This window comes from Panthera onca, chromosome A2, assembly GCF_046562875.1.
Source record: "Panthera onca isolate mPanOnc1 chromosome A2, mPanOnc1 haplotype 2, whole genome shotgun sequence".
Classification (NCBI taxonomy): Eukaryota; Metazoa; Chordata; class Mammalia; order Carnivora; family Felidae; genus Panthera; species Panthera onca.
Genome location: NC_138340.1, coordinates 102,314,049 through 102,329,868, shown reverse-complemented (window position 1 = coordinate 102,329,868; position 15,820 = coordinate 102,314,049).

Genomic DNA, 15,820 nt, shown 5'->3' with positions numbered 1-15,820 from the left:
TGCCTTCGCTGCATCCCAAAGCGTCTGGATTGTTGTATTTTCATTTTCGTTTGTTTCCATATATTTTTAAATTTCTTCTCTAATTGCCTGGTTGACCCATTCATTCTTTAGTATGGTGTTCTTTAACCTCCATGCTTTTGGAGGTTTTTCAGACTTTTTCCTGTGGTTGATTTCAAGCTTCATAGCATTGTGGTCTGAAAGTATGCATGGTATGATCTCAATTCTTGTATACTTACGAAGGGCTGTTTTGTGACGCAGTATGTGATCTATTGGAGAAGGTTACATGTGCACTTGAAAAGAAAGTATATTCTGTTGCTTTGGGATACAGAGTTCTAAATATATCTGTCAAGTCCATCTGATCCAATGTATCATTCAGGGCCCTTGTTTCTTTATTGACCGTGTGTCTAGATGATCTATCCATTTCTGTAAGTGGAGTGTTAAAGTCCCCTGCAATTACCACATTTTTATCAATAAGGTTGCTTATGTTTGTGAGTAATTGTTTTGTATATTTGGGGGCTCCCGTATTCGGCGCATAGACATTTATAATTATTAGCTCTTCCTGATGGATAGACCCTGTAATTATTATGTAACGCTCTTCTTCATCTCTTGTTCCAGCCTTTAATTTAAAGTCTAGTTTGTCTAAGTATGGCTACTCCAGCTTTCTTTTGATTTCCAGTAGCATGATAAATAGTTCTCCATCCCCTCACTCTCAATCTGAAGGTGTCCTCAGGTCTAAAATGAGTCTCTTGTAGACAGCAAATAGATGGGTCTTGTTTTTTTTTATCCATTCTGATACCCTATGTCTTTTGGTTGGCGCATTTAGTCCATTTACATTCAGTGTTATTATAGAAAGATACGGGTTTAGAGTCATTGTGATGTCTGTATGTTTTATGCTTGTAGCGATGTCTCTGGTACTTTGTCTCACAGGATCCCCCTTGGGATCTCTTGTAGGGCTGGTTTAGTGGTGACGAATTCCTTCAGTTTTTCTTTGTTTGGGAAGACCTTTATCTCTCCTTCTATTCTAAATGGCGGACTTGCTGGATAAAGGATTCTCGGCTGCATGTTTTTTCGGTTCATCACATTGAAGATATCCTGGCAATCCTTTCTGGCCTGCCAAGTTTCAGAAGAGAGATCAGTCACGAGTCTTACAGTTCTCCCTTTATATGTTAGGGCACGTTTATCTCTTGCTGCTTTCAGAATTTTCGCTTTATCCTTGTATTTTGCCAGTTTCACTATGATATGTCGTGCAGAAGATTGATTCAAGTTACGTCTGAAGGGAGTTCTCTGTGCCTCTTGGATATCAATGCCTTTTTCCTTCCCCAGATCAGGGAAGGTCTCAGCTATTATTTCTTCAAGTACACCTTCAGCACCTTTCCCTCTCTCTTCCTCCTCTGGGATACCAATTATGCGTATATAATTTCTCTTTAGTGCATCACTTAGTTCTCTAATTTTCCCCTCATACTCCTGGATTTTTTTATCTCTCTTTTTCTCAGCTTCGTCTTTTTCCATAATTTTATCTTCTAGTTCACCTATTCTCTCCTCTCGTTTATAGCATTTTTCAGCTCCTCCTGACTATTCCTTAGTCCCTTGATCTCTGTAGCAATAGATTCTCTGCTGTCCTCTATACTGTTTTCAAGCCCAGTGATTAATTTTATGACTATTATTCTAAATTCACTTTCTGTTATATTGTTTAAATTCTTTTTGATCAGTTCATTAGCTGCTGTTATTTCCTGGAGATTGTTTTGAGGGGAATTCCTCCGTTTGGTCATTTTGGATAGTCCCTGGAGTGGTGTGGACCTGCAGGGCACTTCCCCTGTGCTGTGGTGTATAACCAGAGTTGGTGGGCGGGGCCATACCTGATGTCTGCCCCCAGCCCACCACTGGGGCCACAGTCAGACTGGTGTGTGCCTTCTTTTCCCCTCTCCTAGGGGCGGGATTCACTGTGGGGTGGCATGGCCCGTCTGGGCTACTTGCACACTGCCAGGCTTGTGGTGCTTGGGATCTGGCGTATTAGCTGGGGTGGATAGGCAAGGTGCACAGGGGCGGGAGGGGCAGGCTCAGCCCTCTTTGCCTTCAGAGATCCGCTTTGGGAGGGGCCCTGCGGCACCGGAGGAATGGATCCGCAGAAGCACAGCGTTGGGTGTTTGCGCAGAGCAAGCAAGTTCCCTGGCAGGAACCGGTTCCCTTGGGGATTTTGGCTGGGGGATGGGTGAGGGAGATGATGCTGGCGATCGCCTTTGTTCCCCACCAAGCTGAGCTCTGTAGTCTGGGGCTCAACAACTCTCCCTCCCGTTGTCCTCCAGCCCTCCTGTTCTCTGAGCAGAGCTGTTAGCTTATAACCTTCCAGATGTCAAGTCCCGCTCACTGTCGGAACACACTCTGTCCGGCCCCTCCGCTTTTGCAAGCCAGACTTGGGGGCTCTGCTTGGCCAGGGGGCCGCTCTCCACCCCTGCTCCCTCCTGCCAGTCTGTGGAGCATGCACCGCCTCTCCGCCCTTCCTACCCTCTTCCGTTGGCCTCTCATCTGCGCTTGGCTCTGGAGACTCTGTTCTGCTAGTCTTCTGGTGGTTTTCTGGGTTATTTAGTCAGGTGTAGGTGGAATCTAAGTGATCAGCAGGACGCGCGGTGAGCCCAGCGTCCTCCTACACCGACATCTTCCCTAGAATCCCCCCAGATTATTTTCATATTTCATAAACTCTTTGTGAAAAAAATAAGATTACTCTTATTTAAAATATAAGCCCTAGTCTACTTTGTAAATATAGACCACACTACCTTACCTGATATTTTTATACACAAAAGTTTTTGTCTGATTAAAAAGCAGTTTAATAGCAAACTCATGCCTAGCATTCAAAAATCTGACTTCCAATTTGGCACTGTCCACATGCGGCCTTGCTCTCCTTGCTGACAGTCATGTGGGCAAGCCCCTTCCCTCACCAACTGCCTGAAGTATGACTGCCTGTAGTTTTAGATTTCTTCTGAGCTCAAAAACATGTATTCCACATCTGCAAATATGGCTATTATTTAAATCATACCATCCCCATAATAATTTCCAAATTTTAAAATACCTAATCCTTTTTAAGTGATATTATAACAGATAGTTATAAATCATATTGAGGTTTGGCTTTTTGTTCATTCATTCATTTACTTATTATTTCTAGGCATTATAGCATGACAGAGCCCCATTTTGATGTTTATACAAAAATAAAGTATCAGAGAAGTCCCTAGATGGCAGATATTTAACATTACACATATGGGAATTAGAGCTGAACATTTTGAGTCAAATAAGTCCATAATCACTCTTCTCTCTTTTTGGAAAGCCAAACATTATCTTAGTAAAATTCCTTATACCACAACTCCACCAAAGCCTGAAAATGCATGCTTCCAAAATGAGCAGCTAATTCTCAGATAATTGTCTAACATAAGGTTTATACTAGCATCACTGAACAAGACAAAACATGCCAGTTTTGACAAAGGTTAACTCAACATATTTTTATTAATTGGCAAGTGAATTTGAAATAGGACTCCAAGACTAAAAGCTCTTATATTGCCCTGATTTAGCCATGGGTTGCATTCTTTTACCAATTACATGTAGTAAATGAGACATAAACACCGTGCACCTAAACATATGAGCCAGCAACGCAAGGAAATGTGTGAGCTCAATTCCAACTGAAATTGGTGAGTGAGCTCAGAGGTTATGAAGACGCTGACATATGAAGAAAGCACCACTGTATACACTTCGCTCTTAAACACTAAACATTTCATTGGGCCAAACTGCCCAATTAAGAAGGTCAAAGGTTGCAGAAAGTTGAATGTTGGAATAACAGGGTTAACACAGCAGATATCTAAGGCCCATTCCACATATTCTCATGTAATGTGATATGGCAGGTATATTTTGCAGGTTTTCACACTTATTGCTTCACCAAATAAATAGTGGTACAGACTCTATACTCCTGAATAGTAAGTAGCATTTTTATATTATCTTATGAAAGCATTAAAAAAAAACCTGTTTTCTGGAAACAGTTTAGTTATAGCGGCTTCTTGATACAAACTCCTTAGTCATGAACTTACAAATCAGCAAAAATAAAATCCTAAATATCAGCAGGTTCTTCCATGATACTTTCTTTATAGATCGTATAATCAAAAGCAGTATAATACCACCACTTGGAAATATCTCAGTAGAAAACAATAAAACAGACAGAAACTCAGATAGCTATACATTACTGATAAATTTAAAGTATGTGTCAAGCTGAAATTTCAATAAAATGTGATAGTCATAATGCACAGCATTGATTTTCATCTACAGAAACTGAGAATTCACTTACATATACCATGGGATCTCACAAATGCTTGGAAGCTTAATGCTGAATATAAGATCTGAATAACTGACTACGACATTTCTCTCAGAATCCTAATGCCTAAACCTTTGTCCTTTGAACTATTTCATTATTATATCACCAGTGTTCCCTTCACTTTATACTAAGATCTGCTTCCTTTGAAATCCAGATGCTGATACTAAAGGATGGTTTGGTTTGATTATGTCAATTGTGATCATAGCCTAAATCCCATCTCTTCTTTCATCTTTAGGCACTACTGGATTATAAACTGAAAAAAATTGACATTCTATCTCTCTTAACCTTTAGAGATGCTCAAGAAACTATTCCTTGTTTGTGAAGCCATCTAATTGCTAATCTATAATCCTTTTAATATGCTCTGCTTTTTGGATTGATCTATTGCCAGCTGACCTAACACTGCCCATAGCTATATTAATCCTATTATTCACATCCTATTACAGAGTATCAGTGAAACTCTTTAATGAATCCTGAAAAGCTTGCTTGCCAGACACCAATATTAAGGATGATTACACATGTATTCATTCTCTTACTCTTAATTATAAAGCTTCTGATTGTATTAATTGTATTCAGTGGGGTTCAGAGTTTTTCTTCTCCACAGCTTTCTGTGAGCTGACACTAGGTTTTGGGAAGTATCAGTTTTTCTAAATGTCATTACCATACATATTGTTTTGGTCCTTCTCAATGGTAAATAAATTCACAAGATAAAATGTTGTAATATATTTAGAGATTAAATCCTGCTGTAAGGTAAATAAAGTGTATGGGATATGGTAGAATTAAGTAGGGTTTATCAAGAGTAGATAAAATATTCAAGAGAAAGGTTTGCATTTTGAGTTCCTGATATATTCAGAGTACCATTAATCCCCTAATAGGATGGATAAATCTGTCTTGGATGATAAGCCTACTTGTTAAGGGAGTACATTCTCTATTGAATTAATCACCCCATATGAAAGTGAAAAGTATCATCAGCCTGAAAAACTATGATACCTTATCATCAATTTCAGTCTGATGAGTGGCTAAAGAGAATAGTTGTGTTTTTTTTGTTGTTGTTGTTGTTAATCTGGTGAAATATATTGGTAATGAGACTCCTTTTATTTAAAAAAATCTGAAAAAGTAGATTTATAGAAAAGAAAACAATATTGCTGTTAATGATGTTTTTGTGTCTCATGAAAGGACAAATAGGGTTTTAAAGTGGTTAAAAGTTCTGGAACTGAAGCTTGTGGCTGGATGAGGAGTCTGAAATCTGCAGAATGAAAGTGAATGTCTGCACAAGAAAAGTTGAATAAGTATCCAGGAACTATGGATATTGGAAGTACCTAGAATCTTGGGAGATAATTAAAAACAAATATGCATAATAACATGGTTGTCATTGCAACCTCCCTCTAGATAATGCGCCATGTAAACAAAGTTCTGAATGTAAAGCTATAATTGCCCTCTAATACATAGTCACTTTGCCAAATCATAAAGATAGCTTAAGTTATATTTAAGGCCAGGATCTTAAGCAAAACTTCACACTGGTCTCTCTTCAAGACATTGATCCCCAGAAACCATCATTTTGTTTTCTCCTCGGTATTTGAATATAAGAAAAAAGGCTGTCAATAAAATACAGAACACAAGGTTAAATTAAATTGATATATTTCTAAGGATAAGTATGTCTCAAATATTACATGTGACATAGTTATACAAAACAAACATCTAGTGTATATCTGAAATTCAAATTTAACTTGGTATTATGTATTTTTATTTACTAAATATGGCAATACTAGAGAAGGGCCCTGAAAGTGTAAATAAAAGAATAGACAGTCTATACCAATAAGAGGAAAATTTGTAGCTATGTATTTTCCTAAGTTGACTCAACAGTAAGATTCCTCCAAAGCTGTGGCTTTGAGGATAATGATATTAAAATTATCCATCTTAATGTTTCACTGTCTTGGTGGACACTTGCTTTTTCTCTCCCTGACTTTACTTTTTAATTTTCACTTTCAAGCCGTATTATTTAACTCAGCCTTTTGGAACATGATTTTAAAGAAAGACTATATATATAAAAGTAAAGTAATATTGAATTAAATGAGACCTTTCTCTGGACAAGTGTAATTTTCAAAACAGCAAGAGAGAGAGGTTTTACACAGTAGAGTAAAAGCATTAGAATTGAAACTCAAACCAACTAAAATAAATTCACACTTCAATTGTGACCTTCATAGTCCCCTAAATGCATTTTAAACAGTAGGCTGCTTTTCTTTTTATAGTGTAGAGCTGCATGTAATCATAAAGGAGAACAGCAAATGTATACACTGAGCCAGTTATGTAGGGAATTTGCCAGGTCCACATTCCCCCACCTGCCAGCCCTACTTCTTTCCTGATGTGTTTATCTTAGAACTAGAACTAGTTTGATCAGAAGTACATATAAAGTTAAGGTGCAGTAGGCAAATGACTGTTTGCATATACCCTCTTATACACATGACCCACAGTTATTCAGTCACTATCACTGGTAGAAAGTAAAGTGCAGTACGGTTTGAATTGGATAGACATACTGAGATTTAAGAGTCATTTTCACATAATCCAGGAATTTTCACAAATCCCTCTTTTATGGCATTGCTTTTAATTTGACATTTTGGCAAACCTGGCTTTCGGGAAATCCTTAATACAAAAAAAATTACTTTCATATCCAAATATATGATCTTTTTCTCTCTCACACAGATACTTTTAGATATTTTTTTTCACTTTCCTCATTGATTTAATTCAAATAATTCCCCAACCTTCTATTATAATAGTAATTATTGTTTTTTTCACAGTACATCACTGTAATACTTTAATGTTAAGTCTTATTAGCGCTTGCTATTACAGATGTCATTAAATTTTATAAAGTTCATATCATCCTACAATTACTCACAAATGTTCAAACTAAAAAAAAAAAAAAATTCCAAGGCTATTGTAGAAATCTGGAGACAAAGATCAAATACATGCTTGGTAACGGAATCAATGTACATCCTGAAAGGTTGTTCTGAAAGCTCAACAGTTTATGTATATTGTGAGAAAAAAAAAAAAACAAGCTGGATTCAATGAAACAGACCAACAGATGAATGAGATAGAACAGCCTTAATCAATCTATATTATTAGGAAGTCAGTAAATGCAACTATTAAAGACAAAATACTTTTTAAAAAATAAGAAAAAAAATAATTCAGGTCACTTGCTGAAGGATAATTCATCATCTCCTTTATAGACTAGTATTCAAAACAAGATTACATTTTACTAGATGAAAAAAAATATTGAATGGTCAAAAGTAATATGTATTTAGAATTTCAGGAACAAAATATTTTCCCTTTGTTTTTGAGGTGTATTTTTCTATTTTTTTGATTGAGAAAAATTATTTAAGCTCAAATATATAGGTTTTAAATATATTACTCCTTGAGTTTTGATATGTGCATATACTGCTATAACTTCCACCTAATTAAAATGCATAATATTTCAAATAAATAAAAATAAAATAAAATATGTAATATTTCCATTACCATAGAAAATTCCCTTACACTTCCTTCCAACCAATCCCCAATCACTAAATAGATAGATAGATAGATAGATAGATAGATAGATAGATAGATAGATAAACACTGCTCTGATTCTATAAGACATAGATTAATCTTACTTGTTTTTGAACTTCATATAAGTGGATTCATTCGGTAAGCACTTTTCCCCCCTGTGGATTCTCTTATTCACCACAGTGTTGCTGAAATTCAACCATAGTGGATTCATCATTCTTTCCATCAGTGCACTGCATTTCATTATATAACATAATCTGCTTCTCCATTCTTTACTTGATGGACATTTGAAGTGTTTCCAGTTAAGGACTACCATGGGTAATACTGCTATTCATATTTTATGCAACTCTCTTGTGGATACAAGTTTATATTGCTCTTGAGTTAACAATTCAATATATAGGGTAGGTATATGTTCCAATTTATAAGAAATAGCCAAGCAGTATTGTATATACTCCATGGATTGTCAAATATCTTCCTAAAGGGTCACATATCTAATGTTTTAGGCTTCTTAAGAGCCATAGTTACAAATACTCAAGTTTGCGATTATAATGCAAAAATAGCCAAAGATAATGTGTAAGTTAATGGATGTAACGGTGTTCCAAAAAGAACTTTATTTACCAAAACAGGTTGTTAATCCATGGGCTAAAGTTTGCCAACTTCTGATCTACTCCAACAGTCTTTGTTTTTTAATTAAAATATTTATTTAGTCCATTGACATTTGATATAATTATAAATGTGGTTATGTTTAGGTTCACCATTTTGTTATTTTTCTTCTAATTACACCACCTGTCTTTTTTCTTTCTCTTTTCCTGATTTCTTTTGGGTTAACTGAGCATCTTTTGACATTCTATTTAAATTTCTCTATTAGCTTTTTCTCCACACCTCTTTGTATTATTTAAAGCTAAGGGTTAAATGTGCATCTTCAAATTAGCCACTTAGAATTATTGTTGTATCATTTCACACAAAACCTAAGAACTTCAGAGTGGCGAACTTTATTTACAGCACCCAGACTCATTCCATGTGTTACTAAATCATATATTTTAATTATACACATATCATAAACATAAAAATAATCATCTTCTGCTCAGTTGTCTTTTAAGTAAGAGAAGTAAGAAAAGATATTCTCTCATATTTACTCATATATTTACCAATTATGTTAAATACCTTTCTGTAAATCTAAATTTTTATCTTGTATCATTTCCCTTCAGCCTAGAAGACTTCTTTCAGTATTTCTTATACTTCATGTTTACTGATGAAAAATTCTCTTCACTTTTGTTTTTCTGAAATAGTTTTTATTTTACCTTCAGTTTTGACAATTGTTTTTTGCTAAGTATAAAATCCTGACCTAGGTTTTTTTTCTTTTCTTTGTATTTATCATGCTTGCTATTTACTAATATCCTCAATTCTATGTGTTGATGTTTTTCATAAAAATTCAGAAACTTTCAACCATTATTTCTTCCAAAATTGTTGTGCCTTACTGCACAACGATATTTGTCTACAACTCCAATCGTATATATTCTATATTGCTTGATACTACCACATAAGTCACTGGAATTCTGTGTTGTTGTTTTTTTCTAATTTTATTCATTTATACTTACATTTTTATGACTGGACAATTTTCCAATTGGACAATATCAATCTGTCCTTGTATTCACTAGGCCACTTTTTGTAATTTTAAATTCATTGTGAAGCTTACTTATTAATCTTTATATTTCATAAATTACAGTTTGGGGTTTTAAAATTTCCATGTTTACAGTTTCTATTCCTCTGATATGACCTATATATTTACTCATTATAACTATCATTTCCTTTAAATCTTCAGGCATAGTTATATACATCTACTTTGAAGTTCTTGTATGCTACTTCCATCATTTGAGTTATCTTATGGTCTGATTCTGTTGACTACTTTTCCCTTGACCTTGAGTGGTTCTATCCCATATCTTTTAATGGCATATTGGTTTGTTTCATATTTTCTATCATATAATAGACACTATAGATCAAACATTATAGGGGCTTTGGATTCTTCTTCTAAAGTGCAAAAATTTTCTTCTCATAACCAGTTCAATGAATGACTCATCTTGCCTTTAGACTTTTTTATAATGCATCTGTTTTGGGGCACCTAGGTGGCTCAGTCAGTTAAGCACCCGACTTCGACTCAGGTCATGATCTCATGGTTCTGGGGTTTGAGCGCTATCAGTCTCTGTGCTGACAGGGTGGAGCCTTCTTCAAGTTCTGTGTCTCCCTCTCCCTCTCTCTCTCTCTCTGCCCCTCCCCTGCTCATGCTCTGTCTCCGTCTCTCTCAACTATGGATAATAAAACATTTTTTTAGCTTGAAAAAAACACAATGCATCTGTTTTGTTTTTAGTCTTATTTTGGGGCAAAACTTTTAGTCCTGAAATTTAGTCACTAATTCTAAAGTTGAGGCCATTCTTGAGTTTCAACATAAAACCCACAGTATTTATTACCAAATACTTCATCTATGGAAGAATTCCAACTGCACCTTCTATATACCTTGTAGTGGAAGATTGTCAAATTCATACTTAACTTTTCAAAGTTCAGCTGTTGTTTTTCCCTTGGACTTTTAGAGTCCCCTCTGGATGTGTGTAGGATTTGAAGAAAGAATGTCACAGATGTTTGGGCTCCCCCTCTGGGAATACTTCCTCCTTCCAAATTACTCTCTTAATTGATACCTGCTTTTGCAGTCCTGAACTTCATATTCTGAGACTTCAAGCTTTCTTCCTGAGCTCCAGCTGCCTCATGCATATAAAATTGGGAGCTCTCAGAGGGAAAGCCATATAAACATATATTTCACCCAGTGGTGTTCCCTTACTCCAAGAGCTAGATGCCCTCCAATTTCTGTTCGCTTTAGTTACTTCTTGATGTTTTCAAATGTACATTTTAATATATTTACCAGAGATTAAAATTCTTGTCTTTAGGATAGTCTGATAAAAATCCACTTTTCCATTTCTAGAACTAAATATCCAAGTAAACTGTTTTTTTAATGAATTAAATTAGCATTTAACTGTCTCTTCTCTACCAATCACTATTGGCCATGCAGGCCATAAATTTGTAGACATGAACCAGACATAATACACCTTATTTGGTGAAGAAAAACATACCTGAGGCTTGATAAAATGCAAATTTATAATCAGTGAGACATATATAAAGACTAACTCATTGTTGGATAAGCATCTTATAACATTAACTGAAATTTTACTAATTAATTTAACAACAAGCTCTTGCTTTTAAAAGACATGGATAGCATGGATATATGGTTACTACTTAGATTAATCATACTCTTAGTTTGACACAACATATTTGTATTGGGTGTAACACAAAAGATAGAGTGTAAGAAGAAAGTAAAACAGCCTAATTAATTTCATCTTATAATACTGAAAACTACTTAAACATGAAAACTCTTAAGATGTTTTAGGGAGGTATTTTAAAATACTGAAACAAAATTTGTTTTGTTTCAATAATATGCCCATTAATTCATATATATATAGTCATATGTATATTCATACTCATATATATTCAGTGATAATTTTTATGCAACCATAAGGCAGAGGCTATGTTGCAATTAATATAAAATATAAAAAGCATCAAAAGAGGACTACGTACAGTGTTAACACTGAAAGGTAGTTGATCAAGTATGCTTTGGTAAGATTGATAATAAGCTGGTCAGTGAAGCCCTCTCAAAGAAGATAACATTAATGCTAAGCAAGCATTCTTGTAAGCAATCCTTCAGTTTGTGATAATGATCTGGAAATAGTTTCCTTGGCTTTCCAGTGATGTGTGAAATCCTCCTGTTGTACCAACTCAGTAAAAGCTAAGAGAGTAATTTAACAGAACTATGGGTTCTTTGCAGTATTGCTAAGTGAATAGACACACCTGTAGGATGGACTGTCATCTCAGGAGGTAGATGATGATAGAACTAAATGATGCTTTAGATATTACATTTTAAAATTATTCACAGTGGGGCACCTAGGGGACTCAGTTGACTAGATGTCTAACTCTTGGTTTCGGCTCAGGTCATGATTTCACGGTTCGTGGGTGTGAGCCCAGCATCGGGTTCTGTGCTAGCAGAGCCTGTTTGGGATTCTCTGTCTCCCTCTTCCTCAGCCCCTCCCCCACTTTTGCTGTCTGTCTCTCTCAAAATAAACAAGTAAACTAAAATAACTAAAATAAAATAAAATAATTCCCTGTGGAAAAATAACATCATCATCAACTACAATTTTCATTCGTGCTATAATTAATATTGGTGCATGGTCAGTGGAATGACTTGAATTCCTTAGCTTTCTCTGAAGAAACATGTCAAGAGGGAAAGGCATAATAGTTCTAATTTCTGTGTTTAAAAAGATCTGTGGCAGGGCTCCTGAGTGACTCAGTCCGTTGAGCGTCCAACTTTGGCTCAGGTCATAATGTCATAGTTTGTGAGTTCGAGCCCTACACTGGACTCTGTGCTGACAGCTCAGAGCTTGCAGACTGCTTCAGATTATTTGTCTCCCTTTCTCCCTGCCCCTCCCAGGCTCACACTCTGTCTCTCTCTCTCTCTCAAAAATAAATAAACACTAAAAAATTAAATAAAGACCTGTGGCATCTAAATCATTGTACAAAAAGTTAACCTAAAATAAAGGTGAATAGGATTATGATAAATTAAAATTTTTTATTTTATTACACAATATATGAAGCAATACCACATTTATGTTTTTTATGCATACTTTATAACAAATTTATTAAATCACCTCCTATAATCAATGCAATAAGCATGATGGTTATACCTATATATAACACAGTTCTATTTTTTTAAAAAGTTATTAAAGAGACACACAAATAGTTGTTTCTGTACTGTAAAGCATCTGTTTATTCATGAATATGATTTATTTGACATTGAGGTTGGCCAGAAACAGAGAGAAAGAAAAATAGTTCTGGAAAAAGGTGTCATACGTTACAATAATACACAGCATCAAAATTTAGAATTCTCTCTATATGTACTTATATTGGGTTAAGGGAGGAAGAAAAGGTAACATATTTAAACCTAATAAAATATTAATTCCATTTTATGAGAGGAAAAATTTTAAGTTTATTTATTATTGGGGTGTCTGGGTGGCGCTCAACTCTTAAACGTTCAACTCGATTTTGGCCAGGTGATAGTTCACAGTTTGTGAGGTCGAGCCCTGCATGGGGCTCAGCACTACTGGTACAGAGCCTGGTTGGGATTCTCTCTCTCTCCCTCTGTCTCTCTGCCCCTCCCCTGCTCTCATTTTCTTTCTCAAAATAAATAAAATTAAATAACTAAAATAAAGTTCATTTATTATTTATCTTGAGAGAAGGAGAGCACGAGTGTGCAAGCAGGGGAAGGGCAGAGGGAGAGGGAGACAGAGAATCCTAAGCAGGATCTGCGCTGACCGCAACCTAAACTGACCTGAGCTGAAATCAAGGGCCAGAGGTTGAACCCAACTGAACAATACAGTAGCCCCTATGAAAGAAAAATTTTAAATTATATTCAATAGACATCTTTTCTGACTTAAATATTGCTTTGGTGTAACATAAATGTTATCATTTTGTTTCTAACGTGTTACCAAATAATCATCTACTTATTAATTCATCTATTTTTAATTATTAATTCCATAAATATTTGTTGAATGTTTCCTTTGGGACAGGCATTGATCACACAACAATGAATAATACAAACAAAAAAATTTGCCTTCATGGAATGCAAATCCTAGTGTCAGAGGTAGAAAAATAATAAAATAAAGAAAGAAATTATAGTATTTTAGATGATAATTCATATGGCAAGAGCTAAGATAGAAAGGTAGAGAAGGGCAGTGAATAGAGGGTCAGTGAAGCAGACTGATATTTTACTTAATATGGCCAGAGATAGTGATATTTAATTAAATACTACAAGGGGAGTAAGTGCAAAGGTCCTGAGGTGGATTCAAATTTGGAATGTTTGAGGGAGAGTAAAATAATCATTATGCCTCCAGTGAAATCATTTTGTTGGGTCATATAGGCCATGTTTAGGACATTAGCTTTTTGTAAGATGGAAAAATATTGAATGGCTTTGAACAGGGAAGTGGCATGGCCTGACTTATTTTTAAAAGATTCATTGTAGCCATTGTGTTGGAAATAGATGTTAGAGAAGCAAGAACAGAAGTAGAGAAACAAGTTAGGATGGCAATGAAATAAATGGATCAAAGATAATACTCATGACATCCATACTGGTAGCAGTGTTGATTAAAGTGAGATACAATGAAATTTGGAAATGTCTAAATATGAAGTCAATATGATATATTAACAGATTGGATTTTAAAAGCAAGAAATAGAGTATTTAAAAATGATTCCAAAGTTTTTGAACTCACTAGTTGGGAAGATGGAGTTGTTGTCATTTAAGGTAGGAAAGACTATGGATAAAGTAAGTTTAAGGTTTAAGGGAAATAGAAATAAAGTCCATGCTATGTTTGAGACGTCAATTAAACCTTCAAATGAAGATGTCAAGTAGGCAATTGGATATAGTAGCCTGGAACTTAGGGAGAAGACAGATGTATATATATAAATATTTATTTTATAGATATGGAGATATATGGAGATATATAGACATTAATATAAAATAAATAAGGTAAATATATCAGTTACGTCAGTTATGGAATCTATTACCTTGGCTTCACATTCACTGTTTTTTATCCTACATATGATACTAGCATATTTGCTCCTTGCTGGCTGGTACAAGGAAATGTTTCCTCAGTAGATTTCAGAGAGACACTGGAGGGGAGTTTCTCTTCTTCCTGGGAATGTGCACCTTTTGGCATAGTGAGGCAATCAGGGGCATGCAGCACCTCTCCATGGGAAGTTTTCTTGAAACTCCAGGAGTTGGCTCCCCACAGGCAGTTTTCCAGTGAGTTCCATGGTGCAGTATCTCAGTGACTTGTGTACCATCCCGTTGGCCATGGCCATTATCTATCCAAAAAAATCTAGACCACTTCCTGGGGGAAAGAAGTCCTTTTCCATGTTTGTTTCTGTTGTGGGTGTTCTGCCTTAGCCATATAAATAGTTGCTACTCTTTATATTTGTATTCCGAAGTGCTTTAGACTCTCCTTTCCCCTTAGTAGGCAATCCTGTTTACGCATAATTATTACATTCAATTTTCTCTATTCAAATTACTATGTGGTTCTGTATCTTCCTTTGATTTTGACTAATACCGTGATATTTAAAGCTATGAATGTCCATCAACTGATGAATAGATAAAGAAATTGTGGTTTATATACACAATGGAATACTACTTGGGAATGAGAAAGAATGAAATATGGCCCTTTGTAGCAACATGGATGGAACTGGAGAGTGTTATGCTAAGTGAAATAAGCCATACAGAGAAAGACAGATGCCATATGGTTTCACTCTTATGTGGATCCTGAGAAACTTAACAGAAACCCATGGGGGAGGGGAAGGAAAAAAAAAAGAGGTTAGAGTGGAAGAGAGCCAAAGCATAAGAGACTCTTAAAAACTGAGAACAAACTGAGGGTTGATGGGGGGGGGGGGGGGTGGGAGGCAGGGGAGGGTGGGTGATGGGCATTGAGGAGGGCACCTGTTGGGATGAGCATTGGGTGTTGTATGGAAACCAATCTGACAATAAATTTCATATTAAAAAACATAAAGCTATGAATCTAAAATAAATAGAGGATGTGCTGTAAGACCATGCTTTTTAACATCTAGGGGTTGAATAGAAAGGAATACTAAGTAATGGAGTCTGGAAAAAAGGTGACAAGATAGAAGAAAAACTAAAAGGAGATGGAAATCCAAGTTGGGAGGAATGGTTTCAAGGGCAAATGAATGATCAGGCATGTCAAATGTAACTCATAGGTCAAGTGAAATATGAATTGAGAATTAACCATTCCATTTTACAATGTAAGTCATTGGAACCTTGACAGCAGTAATTTC